Source organism: Phacochoerus africanus, chromosome 2 (genome assembly GCF_016906955.1).
Source record: "Phacochoerus africanus isolate WHEZ1 chromosome 2, ROS_Pafr_v1, whole genome shotgun sequence".
In the NCBI taxonomy this organism is placed as follows: Eukaryota; Metazoa; Chordata; class Mammalia; order Artiodactyla; family Suidae; genus Phacochoerus; species Phacochoerus africanus.
In genome coordinates, this window is record NC_062545.1 from 2,052,959 (window position 1) to 2,066,237 (window position 13,279).

Consider the following 13,279-nt stretch of genomic DNA (forward strand, 5'->3'; position numbering starts at 1 on the left):
GTGTTTAACCAGCAGAAGATGGTAGAAGCAACAATCTGGGAGTTCAGAGGCTGGTCCCAGGAGCCTCGCGGCTCCCCGTTGGGCCACGCGTCCTCTGGAACCAGCCTCCGGCCAGGCCGAGAAGCCCAGGCCACATGGAGAGGCCACGTGTGGACAGCGTGGTGGAGACCAGGCGCCCCGGGACCCTCGGCCAGCCCCGGGGGCCTTCAGATCACTCGAGACAGCCACCCTCTGACTGTGACGGCCCCTCCTGCACCAGCCAACCCCAGAGCCATGGAAATAATAATGGCAGGGTTCCAAGCCACCGCTCCTGGCAGTGGTGGGCCGAGCAGCCTCGAGGGAGGAGCAGTTCTCCCCTCTTGTGCTCTAACCTGCCCCTGCAGCATAGAGCTGGGCTACAAATAACCAAAATCGAACTACGACATTTAGGAGGGATAAACCATGAGGTCCTACATGGGGAACTAGATCCAGTCTCTTGGGCTAGACCATGACGGAAGATGATATAAGAAAAAGAAGGTATATATCTATATGCATGACTGGTCACTATGCTGTACATGGTAAATCAGCTGTGCTCTGATACAAACAAAATTTTTTAATTAAAAGAAAACAAATTACAAAAATCAAGACGAAAACATACTTTCTTTGTTTTAAAAAGATCCTCCCAAAGCAAGCCGGCAGTCAGAACAGGTGTTAGAAGTGGGGGCAAATAAGAAACCTGAAACAGAACTGTTGTTGGAGAAGGTAAATTTGAAATAGAACCTCGGGAGTTCCTGACGTGGCGCAGCAGAAACGAATCCGACTAGGAACCATGAGGTTGCAGGTTCGATCCCCGGCCTCACTCAGAGGGTTAAGGATCCAGTGTTGCCGTGAGCTGTGGTGTGGGTTGCAGACAGCGGCTTGGATCTGGCATTGCTGTGGCTGTGGCGTGGGCCGGCGGCTACAGCTCCAATTAGACCCCTAGCCTGGGAACCTCCACATGCCACGGGTGTGGCCCTAAAAAAGCGAACACACACACAAACACACACACACACCCAGAACATCGCATCTAGCTGCGGCCCAGTCTGTGCTGCACAGTCTGGCTCTCTTTTCCTCCACGAAGAAATAAGGGACACTCTTCATCCAATTTTGCAGCACATTCCCAGGTGGGTACAAAGCGCATTTGAAAGAGGGAATCAGCAGCTGGCTGACACCTGCTACTTGGGAACAAAGATTTCAAGTTGCAAAGCACTTGCCATAGCTTTGGGCGTGTGGTATTAGCTACTCCATTTCTCTCCTCCCAGAACCCCAGCCTGAAACCGCCCTCCTCCCGAGGCGGGCACCCTGACCCCCTTTGCCTGGTATACGTTAACCCGCTGGATGCCGACCCCCTGCTTTACACTACATACAAAGACGCTGGAAGGCATGTGACTATTTCCTGCCCTTAAGGAATTTCATGCTTGCAGAGGGGAGGCCACACACAGGCAGGTCCAACAAAGCAGGAGTGGCAAGGTGGGCTGAGCCGTCACCAGGGAAACGGTATGGACAAGGGTTTGTTTGAAGGCGGCAGAGTGGGAGCCCCGTCTGCTCAGGCTCCCTGGGGGAGGGGGCGAAGCTCAGCCAAGAGAGGTGGCCCCCCCCACCAGGTGAGGTGGGCGGGCCCGCAACTGAGCAAAGCAGTGGCAGGAAAGCACCTGGAGGACTGGCCCAAGGAGCAGGTGGAGGAGCTGGGACTTGGTCTCAGCCCCAGCGCAAAGACACGGGTGTCCTGTGAGCTGCCGTGGGGCGACAGGCGATGTGTCCTCAGAACCAAGCAGGACAGGAAGCCGTCCAGGAGGCTGGAGCCCAGAGCCGGGGGGCGGCGGGCAGGGCTGAGGGTGCGCAGCCAGGCGTTTTGGCGTTTCTCTCATCCTGTTGGGTACATCCCCACAGGGAGCCTGGACGGTGCTGCTGCCGTCAAACTGAAACTCAGAACTAAACAACTTCCTCAAGCCGGTGTAGCTATAATCATACGAAAGGCAGAGGCGCAAAAGCCAGGTCACCTGAGCCCAGAGCTGAGGCCTCTCTGGGATAAAGGGGAAGAAGAAATGACGCTGGGAGGTCTTTTGAAAAGTCAGAAGGAGCTCGAGGAAGGAGGAATTGGTGCCAGGTTTTCTGCCTCAACAGAAACGCGGAAACCGGACCTGGACACTCACGTCTAAGCTTCTAACACGCTGTGCTTGGAGAGCCACGGACACTGATCTAAGGGGAGGGAAATGAGTTCCACGTAAGGCACATGGAGGGAGCCCGAGGTCCTGTGTAACTGGAGAGTCTTGACCCTGGATCTGTGTCAGCCACATGTTGGGGCAGTTTTCAGATTAATGTCTGGCTGTCTGTTGGTGTCCCCAGGGGTAAGATGAAGGGGAGGGACTCAAAGGATTTACGGTGCAGCTCAGACAGCACGGGTGTCCAGCCGTTTTCTGCGGCCCCCGACAGACGCCTCCTCTTTCCCCACTCCTTCTCTTCCTCCTCCTCCTGCTTCCTCCCCTCCTCCCGCTCTTCCTGCTCTTCTTCTCCCCCTCCCCCTCCTGCCGTCCCAAAGGGGAGTCATAGCATGAGATGCAGGAATAGCATAGTGATGCCCAGCTGAGCTCAGAGATGCCGATGAAAGCTCTGGAAGCTTGCATTTATGCAGAGGAAACAGAAGGACAAATTGAAAGGCGGGACAAGGCAGAAAAGACGTGGCCGGAAGAACAGGTGTTATTGGAGCAGACAAGGGAGGGAAGCGCTTGCAGCAAATCCTGCAGGGTGGAGAATTCGAGGACTGAAAGCGGGCCTGTGCCGTCGGTCACTGGTGTTGACGGCACACGCGGAAGGTGAACTTTCGGTATGACCGTCCAGACGGAAGCTTTGTCACAAGGATGTAAGAAGAGAGTATATGGTCTCGGCAGCTAGAGACGACCGATGCAGAAAACTTGTTTTGAAACACCTGTCAAGGCCAAGAAAAGAGCGGCGTTCCGGAGGGCAGCAGGGACAAGTCAAATTGTATTTACGGAAGCCCGGGAGTTGGCAGACACCCCTGCTGTTCCCCCACACCACCCCCGGCCACTTCTGATCGCAGCTGCCACTGTGGGGACAGAGGCCGCCCTCCTGGACCGTCCCCGTGGCAGGGCGCAGGGCTCTGGTTTTCTGACTCGGGCTTTTCTGCTCACCCTCAGGTAAAGCCCAGAAGGACAGAGTCCATGGCCTCCGATGAGGACAGGAATCAGCCCTCAGCCCAGAGAGACAGGGTCACGTTTCATGCCTGCGCTGACCTGGCTCGCCCTGGTGGGCTGCCAGGATTAGGGAGGTTTGCCAGGGGCCGAGGGGTTTCTCAGAAGGCAGAAACTTCAGGGCTGCGACCAGGACAGCCTTGGGCAGGCCGGGAAGCGGGTCACTGGAACTAAAGAAGGAGCAGCACCCAGGACGGGGGTGGGCAGGAGCCTTTCACCGCGCCACGGGGTGGGCAGAGTGAGACTCGGGAGGAGAAGGGGCCTGGAACCAGGACAGGCAAGAAACAGGGTGCTGGCTGCCTGGGGTGGAGGTGGAGACCAGCGGGATGATGCTGCCTGCAGTGCGCGAGGAAGCGGTCAAGGAAGAGGAAGAGCCTCGGCCTCCATTGTGCCAAAGCAAAGACAGGAAGGAGGAGGGAGGAGGAGAGGGGGGGACGGAGAGGAAGAGGTGGAGGAAGGAGGGAGGAGGAGGAAGCAGGAGGTGGAGGGAGGAGGGGGAGGGGAAGGAAAAGGGAGGAGGAGGGAGGAGGGAGGAGGAGGGAAGGGAGGGATAAGGAGGAAGGAGGGGGCAGGAGGAGGGAGGAAGGGGAGGAGGAGGAGGGAGGAGGGAAGGGAGGGAGGAAGAAGGAAGAGGAGGAGGAAGCAGGAGGTGGAGGGAGGAGGGGGGAGGGGAAGGAAGAGGGAGGAGGAGGGAGGAGGAGGGAAGAGGAGGGGGGAGGGGGGAGGAGGAGGAGGGGGAGGAAGGGGGAAGGGGAGGAGGAGGAGGAGGAGGAGGAAGGAAAGGAGGAGGAGGAGGAGGAGGAGGGAAGGAAAGGGAGGAGGAGGAGGGAGGAGGAGGGAGGAGGAGGGAGGAGGAGGGAGGAGGAAGGAGGAGGAGGGAGGAGGAGGGAGGAGGAGGGAGGTCTCGGCTGGCCAAAGGAGGGGATGCCCAGGCTGCCCAGGCCTTCCAGTCACAGCGTGAGCGCTTCCTCCCGTGGACCCCAGACGTGCTGCGGAGAGATCCTGTTCCCTCCAGTGTGGAAGGAGGGGGCTAAGCCCAAAAGATTAACCTGACGTAGAAAATCAATTTCCGGGCAGTGCTGGAAGGAGAGAAAAGCTGGAAGGAGAGAGGGAGGCTTAGGGGAGGAGGAGGGAGGGGTGTGGGGAGGGATGGGGGGGGTGTGGGGGGAAGTTGTGGGGGGAAGGGTGTGGGGGAAGGTGCAGGGGAGGGTGGGAGGGATGTGGGGAAGGATGTTGGTGGGGGTGGGGACTGTGGAAGAGTTGGGGGGAGGGGTGGGGGGGGACTGTGGGGGACAGAGTGGGGGAGGGGTGGGGAGGATGGTTGGGGGGGACTGTGGGGGACGGGGGGGGTGTGGGGGAGGGAGGTGGGGGTGGGTTCTGTGAGCTGGGGTCTGAGGGGAGCAGGGAGGCTTGGAGGGTTCCGGGTCGGGCTCCCGAGTGCTCTCAGGGACACGGGAGAGTCTGGGCTTCTGCCTCCCGGTGGCCCAGGGGCAGCTTCTCAGAAGGAAGAGATACCATCACGCAACCACCCAGGCTGAGTTCGGTTGAACCAGCATTCACTCTCTTTCTAATGTCTGGTGTCGGTGAAGTTGGTGCGGGGAGAGGGGTGGGGGGAGAGGAGGTTTTTCAACATGTCGAGTTGTGCTCATGACAGTAGCGGAGTTTTGTGAATTTTATTTGAGATCCCAAACTGAAAGTTCTACCACTGACCACAGCTTCTAGATGGGGCCTCATTCTTACCAAAACTCTCAGCGAAATGAGAAACTGTAACAAAACTATAATTCTTCCCAGAACCCAGCCTGGGAAGCCCGTACTGAAATGGTGACGGTGGTTGGTTGGGGAGGCAGAAGCAAGAGAGATTTCATTTTGTTCCCGTGTCTGCAGCTTCCGAGCGTAATAAGGAGACAGCCAGCTGCAGAGCAAAGCATCCTTAGATCGGCAAAGGACGCCCTGCAGTACGTGTCACTAATGTTCCAAAGATGACGCCTTCTAGATATTTCCGCATGACCTTCGTTGTCACAATTTTTTGCCAGTTTCCAGAACAGAGGATGAGCTGCTGTGCTTCACGTCAGACACAGGGAAGTGTGGATGGAATTGCTGGGCAGGACCCCTGCCCAGAACAGCGAAACCAGCATGAGACTATGGCCTGCAGTTCAGCTGCTCTAAGAAGCTCTAAAACTAACTTCCAGGAGGACTGGTTTTGCTGAGACTTTTGCCTTGAAAATATCACAAACCCCTTCAAAGGCATGGGATTATTTTACCAGAATGGTACAGAGCGGGGGGACAGAAAGGCCCCTTTTCCTCTGTCCTACCAAGTTGAGAGCAGGAAGGACAAGAAGGACACTGGGCTCAGGCCTCCAGAGACCCCATCAGAGCCCAGCGAGTCCCCCCACCTCCTGTCCGAAGTGAGGGCGCTGGACGCCAGGGCTGACCGCTGTCCCCATGGAGATGTGGAAGGGAGGCAAAGCACTTGAGCCTGTGGTTTCACAATCTGACCCAGCTGGAGGTGACAAGACCAGAGGAGAGGGACTTATTTTATTGCATTTTCATTTAATTACACCCACAGGACAGTGACTGTTAAGTCTCCTAAAACCTGTTTATCTGCCAGAAAGAAATCTGAAAGCCACACGTCCTTTCATGTCGGGGACCTCCGATCGAGTCATTTTGATGTTAGATAAACCCACAAGTAAAATCTAAAGCCTCCCACCTGGAACCAGTGAGGACCTCAGCTGCCCCAGTTCCTGACAGCGTGCATGGGTGGGGGGGCAGGGGGTGGGCAAGGCCCCGGGGCGTCCCCTGATTCATTGCATTCCTCCGTGACCCAGATCCAGACCTTCGTTTTCATTTGCCTATAATGGGAACAGCCAGGCTGATTTATAAAACTGCTACAGAAATGACAGAGGACGAGGTTGTGATAATGTGACGACAGCCTGAGCCGATTTCCCACATGGCCGTCACAGCAGCCGCCGTTAAGATGGTCACTGAAATGTCACAACACACAGCCACCGCCGCTGCTGGGGACCGGCCAGAGAGCCTGCAGTTCTGAGCAGCCTGGGGACTGCTGCTGCTCCAGGGACCCCGCTGGAGCGGGAAGGGTCTGGAAGGCTCAGCAGGTGCACGTAATTTGTAGCTCATGAGCCCTTCGCCCCTGGAAGTCCAGGAGGTTGAGTTTGCTGGGGAGGAGGGCCGTGGGGGAGCAGGAAGTCTCCCCGACCCCATCCAGGAGGAGGAGGGGGCTGAGAAGGGAGGCACAGAGGCCTCGCCCGCACCCCAGTCCCGGGCGGCCCCCTGCCCGTGGCCGTGGGTGAGCCCTGCTCTGCGTCTCCCGCGGTCCTTGTCTGTACCGGACTCCTGCCCCTTCTGCTCAGACGGCTCCCTCCTCGACAGCGATAACTTTGCTCGGCTCTCTTTTCTCTCCTGCTCATGTATCCAACCCCTCGCTCTCCGCCCCAACCGGAAGTCGTAGAAAGGAAAGGAGTTCCCGGGCACAGCGGGTAAGGAACCCACGTTGTCACTGCTGTGGCAAGGGTTGGATCCCTGGCCCAAGACTTTCCACAGGCAGCAGGCAAGGCCAAAAGAAAAGTAAAAAGAGACCTGTCTCATAGATATCGGTCTTCCCTGATATGGAATCTTTTCTAGATTCTAGGACCTCGTCAGGCCACCAGGTGCTCCGAGTCCTGAACAAGGCGCCGCTGCCTGCTTCCTGTACGTCGGGAACACGGCAGCTCTAACCCACCTTGTTCTTGAGGAAGGTAATTCCTAATCAACTTTCCATTGCGGGTGATCGCTTGCAGTTTTAAGTATTTTAGAATCTGAGACCGGACGGCTGAAATTCTTGCCGAAACACATCTAGTGAAAAGCTCGGCCCTGCCTCTGAGGTTGCAGATGTGGGCATGAGCCCTCCTCCTCTGCAGAAAAGCCCCCAACTCCACGTGGAGGCCACTCAGACACCAGGCACTATTTGCTTCTGCGTCACATGGCCCCGAGTTAAGTCCATGGAGTCGTCCTGTCTGTTTGGGGCTGTTCCCATCCCACCCTGTCTGCTTTCCTGCCTCCTTCCCAGCATCGGACCCCAGGAGGGACCATCCCGCCTGAAACCATTTGCTTCTGCACACCTTGGGCTCGGAAACCAAACCGCCCTACTTATCAGAACTGCACCTAAAATAAGACTCAGGACATCTCTGAATGTGCACCTGAGGGTCTCCCCTGGGAGAAAAGGGCTGGCGGGGGATGGGCTTTGTGGTATCTATTTCAGCTGCAGAGTCTCTCTCTGTGTTCATTTCCTCTTTCTCAGTTTGTCTTAAGGGCTGGTGTTATTAGAGACCTCCAGGTAAGCGGGAGCTTGAGCTGTTCCGTAAGACAGCGTGCAAGACTAAAGCAGACGCCTCCAGTGTTGTCGTGTTGCTGGAATAACAGCATTATTTAAAATAACAAAATACACGAACCCACAGTCAGCGAAAGTGATCGCCACCTATTTGTCACTGTCACTTGGAAGGTGGTTTTATCGCGAGAACTTCCTCCCCTGAAGTACAGCACTGTCCGTTCTCTTGAGCCAGACCCATGAATGTGGCCCCACAGGGAGGCGCGTCCACCCGGGGACCTGGACCTCCTCCGAGCAGGCGCCCGGCTGCCCAGCCCTGCCTCCCGCCTCCTCGCCTGTGCGTCGCACCTGGGGCTCTCTTCCCACCTCTGCCCCGTTCTCCTCACCTAGAACCCCTCCCGGCTCTCCAGGTCAACGCCGCCTCCCCTCCCGAGCCGCTCAGCCCCCCCCGGCGCTTCATCCTCATTCAGAGCCACCAGCACCCCTGGGTCCAGGCGCAGGGGAGCCCAGTGTGTTTGGTTTGGGTTTGCAGCGTTCACGCTCCCTTTGCGTAGCCGTGGCTCATGCAGAGGCTCGCTCTTTCAAAGCTGGCTGTGGTTTACGAGGTTGTTTGTAAACCTGCCTGCAGACCTTTCTCAAGGCTGGTCGCCATCACCCGGTCACAGGGGCCTGAAGGGCCAGCAGCCGCTCCGTCCTGCACACCGACAGTGTGACTTGGTCTCTCCTTGTCACACCTGCTCCCCCGACCATGGTTGCGATTACAAAGGTTACATAAGCGTGCGTGGAGTCACACAGGTGACGCCTCTCCAGCAGTGGCCAGCTCGTCTGGACCCAGCAGAAGTCCCTCCTTCGCTGTCTGAGCGACAACCGATGCCTGACCTGATAACATAACCGTCTCTCCCCTTCAAGGCATTAAACGCTTCGGACAACGGGGATGCGGTGTTTTCTAAATTCCACGACAAAATAAAACTTACCAACAAAGTCGCTTCCGATTCCACAAGCGAAGAGTCACAGCGTTTTTCCTCTTCGATGTCAGGTTTCTCAAATGCCCAGACTTTTCTTCGCCGGTGTAAACCCCCTGGCCCCCGTGCTGATCAAAGCAGTTCGGAAGCTGCGCCCTTAGTGGGCGCCTGCCCCTCGGCTGTCCCTGGGCTCCGCCGCCCTCCAGCGAGCGCTCTCGCTCTCTGCCCACACGCTGGGTGGTGTGGTGAACGCCTCACCGCAAGTTCTATTCTTCCAGCACACACTTTAGATCGCAGAAAGGTAAAAAAATAAGGTGGAGGAAGGAAGGCGAGCTTATGCAACTAGGTCACTTCATAATTTCAACTTTAGAGACAATTTTTTTCTTGTTTCAGAATTATTAGCCTGTGGAATACTTTTTATTCTTCTTGGAAATGACGCCTTAATCAGAATAATTAGAAAGTTCTCTGAAAAGCTCCACACACCACATCGTCTTTAATAACAGACATCATCATCAACCCCCCACGTTCTGATTGAAAACAAGAGAAAGCACGGAGCAGCCACATGGCTTATGCCTTATAGGTTAAGTTTTGATCATTTATGAGGTGCCGATGACCAGCTCCAAAAGGAGGCATGACCCAGTTGCAAGGAAGCAAGACCGCGCTCGGCGGATCCCCGCTGCCTCCTCAATCATTATGTCCTGGTTGAGGGTCACGAGCCGTTACGTCACGAAGGGACCGGTTTCGAGGCAGCCGCGGAATCCCGAGCCTCTGGTTCCCCAGAGTAGCAGTCCAGTTTGGGACTCGCCCTGTAATTTGAGGGGAATCTGGGTTACCTTCTCCACTGAGGTCTACGGTAAGACCGAGTCAGGCCACAAGTCCCCGAGGGAAAGTCCTGAGTTGGCCGCGGTAGAAAACACCTGCAGCTCCGCCGGGCAAGGGGGCCACGGTTCATCCCTGGTCTGCCCAATGCCTCCTGGGTTTTTCGTAGGATTACAAATATTATGGCGACTGTTAAGAAACACGCGCGATAAAGTTAGAGAGACCTTTTCAGAGCCATCCTTTCCCTTACCCCCGACAAACAATGTTGGTAAAATGGTTCATGGATGGAAAGAAACTGACACCTAAAGATATAAAGGAATTGTCTCAAGAGTCTACACGTCGGAAGCAGTGGATTCAGGAAATGAGGCCTGGGTCTTCTACGCCCTCTTTACACCCACCACACCGCAGCTCGTGGTGCTTACGGACTGAGCTCCCGCCGTGTGCTGGGAACGCCTCTAGGCCCACGTGTGAAGGGGACAGACCAAACCCGCACCTTCACAGGATTTACCTTCCAGTCATAGGAGCTGGGCCTGCAACACGATAAATGAAAAGATGCGTAACATGTAGATGGCGGGAGCGCCACGAAGAAGAACCGGCAGGGCACCTTTAAGTCCCACGGACGGGGACGGTGTCACCGACGGGCACACAGAAGCGGGGCCCAGAGAGACCTGCGGCAGCGCGTCCCGTGTTTCTGTGGGGAAGGGGCACCTCTGGACAAGGAACAGCCAGGCAACGTCCCTGATGCAAACGCCTGCCTGACACATGCAGGAAAGTGGAAAGCGTGGGAGAGTTGAGGTTGGGGAGGCGAGAGGGGCCAGGCTGGGGGGCCCTGAGCCCGTAGTAGTGACCCGGTGCTCTCCTCGGGGGGCGAGGGAAGCTATTGGAAGGTCCCGAGGGACACTGCATTTTAAGGACTGTCAGGTTTGTGTCTGAAGACGATTACTCTGCCGGCAATGTTAGGCGTAGATCCGAGGGAGCGAAGGTGGAGTTAAGAACAGCCCAGTGAGACACAGTGGGTCAGTTTCAGAGAGAAGTTGGCGAGTTTTGCAAACAAACCGAACACAGTGCTCGAGAGAAAGAGAAGCACAAAACATGGCTCCAAGGCCTTTGACCTAAACAACAGCTGGGTAGAGTTAAATGCATTAAATGGGCGATAAGCGGCAGCATGCAGCACCTCAGGAATTCAGTTAGGGACTTGAGAAGTCAGAGATACCTTGTCCCGTCTCTCTGTGGAGAATCCAGCACAGCAAATAATTGCATATCTGAATCCGGCGCTCAGAGGGCAGCGCTGGGCCGGAGGTATAAATTTAGGGGTCATCAGCTTATGGGTGGATAAGGTCACCCAGGGAGTGGGCACAGGTGGACGAGAGAAGAGGTTCAGGGTCTGAGACCTAGAGGCCAAGCCCAAAAGCAGCTCCAGGAAAGGAGAATAGTCAGCCATGTCCATGCTGCCAGCAGATCAAGCAACACAAAACTGAAAACAAAAACAAAACCTGATCATTAAATGTAGTCGATGCAAAAACAAAAACATCAAAAGGGAGTTCCCCTTGTGTCTCTGCAGGTTAAGAACCCGACGTAGTCTCCGTGAGGATGTGAGTCTGATCCCTGGGTTGAGGATCTGGCATTGTCATGGGCTCTGGCATAGGCCAGCAGCTGCACTTCCAATTAGACCACTAGCCGGGAACTTCCACAGGGTGCAGGTGCAAGCCTGAAAAAAAAAAAAAATAGCAGATGCAGTCAATGCAGCCCCGGTGGGTTTTGCTGAGCAGTGTGGGGAAACCTAACCGGGAGAAGGTTGGAGATGGGAGACAATGCAGACACTTATTGCCGGGAGTTTGCCTAAGAGAATGGAGAGTGGTGGATGGGAGCTAGAATGACGCTATAGTTTTAAAAATCTTTTGTGAAGATGGGAGACATGGGAGCTGTTTACGATACGTAATTCCTGATATGGTGGGAATGAGCCCGTCAGGGGGCAACGCTGACTGGGCGGGAAAGAGCAGAGAAACGTTTGGCCTCCTTGCCTGAGTGGACCAGGGAGGCTGGGAAGTCATCACAGCAAGGGGCTTCCTCAGTGCTAGGCCAGGTGGTGGCGGCAGGCAGTGTACCCAGATGGGTTCGGTGGTGAGTGCTCAGGTGGGTTCTTTTCTGACCGTTCCTGTGCTCTCAGTGCAAAAGGAAACCGGGTCATCAGCTGAGAGCGAAGACGGAAAAAGAGGCATCGGGAGTTTTGACAATGAAGAGCCACACGGGGGGGCGGGGGGGGGGGGGGAGATGGAAGAATGGGTGGGGCAGAGAATTACACAATGGCCAGGAACAAGAGGGGAGCGACCACAAACTTCAAGTGAGTCACTACAATATCCGCTTCCAGACCCAGTCACTACATAGGCACAAGATCTGGGGGGTAGGAGAGTCAAACTCAACAGAGCTGTGGTTCACCTGGTGAGTAAGGAGAGGGCCCTGGCATGCCGTCTTCTATCTCTCCCAGCATCAAGGCACCCAGGGTGTTCCGGCGATGACCCACAGACAGATTGGTTGAAAAGAAGCGTAATGATCCCCCCTAGCTTCAGACAGGAGACTGCCCCGCTCGCAGCTGACCTTGGCCTCTGACATTGACAGTGGCTCTGACGTGGGTACCAAGGCATACGTTCCGATGAGCTGTAACCTTCCTCCTTGATGTCAGGTACAAATTTAACGGTACTGTTCATCAAAACCCTCGTGTCCTTTAAAAATTGATGATGGTTTTTAATATCGGAAACATTTAAATCTTACTCTACTTTTTTAAAAAAAATTAATTTTGCCTCTGAAAAATCTCAGGACAATAAATGACTGAATTTTGCCATCGCTGATAAAACGCTTTCTTTTTTTACCCTAACTTACTTTTCTTATGCGTCTACTATGTATTAATACTCTGATGTTTAGCAAGCAAACCCATGCTGTGTACAGCGATGCTGCCGCATCAGGCTGTTTATACCGCAGATACATTCAGAAAGGTGGAAATGCTTTGTGGCTACAAGTGAACTGAAGTTGCTTGTCCATATTCAGCAATCTGGGGTTATCTGTCCTTACTGATGAGGAAAATTGGCTCCTGGTGCTATGGACAGACGAATATCTGGCCAGAGACCAACCTGGGCTAGGGTTCGAGAGACATCACTCATGCATAATAAAATAACTCATTTTGTGATTAAATCATTTTATTATTTGTTGTATGTCCAGCATTCTACCGAGCGTATTTTTAAAATGATCTTTTAAATTCTTTTTTTTTTTTTTTTGCTTTTTTAGGGCCGCACCCGCACCATATGGAGATTCCCTGGCTAGGGGTCTAATTGGAGCTACAGTGGCTGGCCTACACCACAGCCACAGCAACACCAGATCTGAGCCATGTCTGCAACCTACACCACAGTTCACGACAATGCCAGATCCTTAACCCACTGAGCGAGGCCAGGGAATGAATCCGCAACCTCATGTTCCTAGTCAGATTCGTTTCCACTGTGCCATGATGGGAACTCCTTTAAAAAAAATTTTTTTTATTGGGGTATAGTTGACTTACAAACTTGTGTTAGTTTCAGGTGTACAGCAAAGTGATTCAATTATACATATATCCGTTCTTTTTCAGATTCTTTTCCCATATAGGTTATTACAGAATATTGAGCAGATTTCTCTAATTTTAGGTTGTCCTGGCCTTTCTGTGAGGTAGCCAGCACTTCAATATCCCCAAAACTTCAGCAAAATTCTGTTGCTTTCCAGATGGTCTTCAGAATCAGGCACCCGGAGTGAAGAGAGAAGCACACCTAGTGGTCAGGAGGGGATGTTAGCAGAGCAGGTGGCTGCCCAAGACATCTGATAGCCCAAGACATCTGATAGCCCAAGCACCCAGTGGTCCATGTTACCCTACAAGCTTTTGACTCACTACAAATAAGCACAAAATTGGAAGGTGACCCTGAAGTCTTCTC

At 54.5% G+C, this 13,279-nt stretch overlaps 1 protein-coding gene across 1 annotated transcript in view; it reads right to left on the reverse strand.

Moving 5' to 3' along the window:
* CCR6 (C-C motif chemokine receptor 6) overlaps positions 1-8,778 on the reverse strand; it is a 29,473-nt gene extending 20,695 nt beyond the window's left edge. The window contains exon 1 of the mRNA XM_047769746.1: positions 8,523-8,778. The gene's annotated coding sequence lies outside the window, so the exon portion shown is untranslated. The remainder of the gene's footprint in view (positions 1-8,522) is intronic.
* Positions 8,779-13,279: the final 4,501 nt, after the last annotated feature.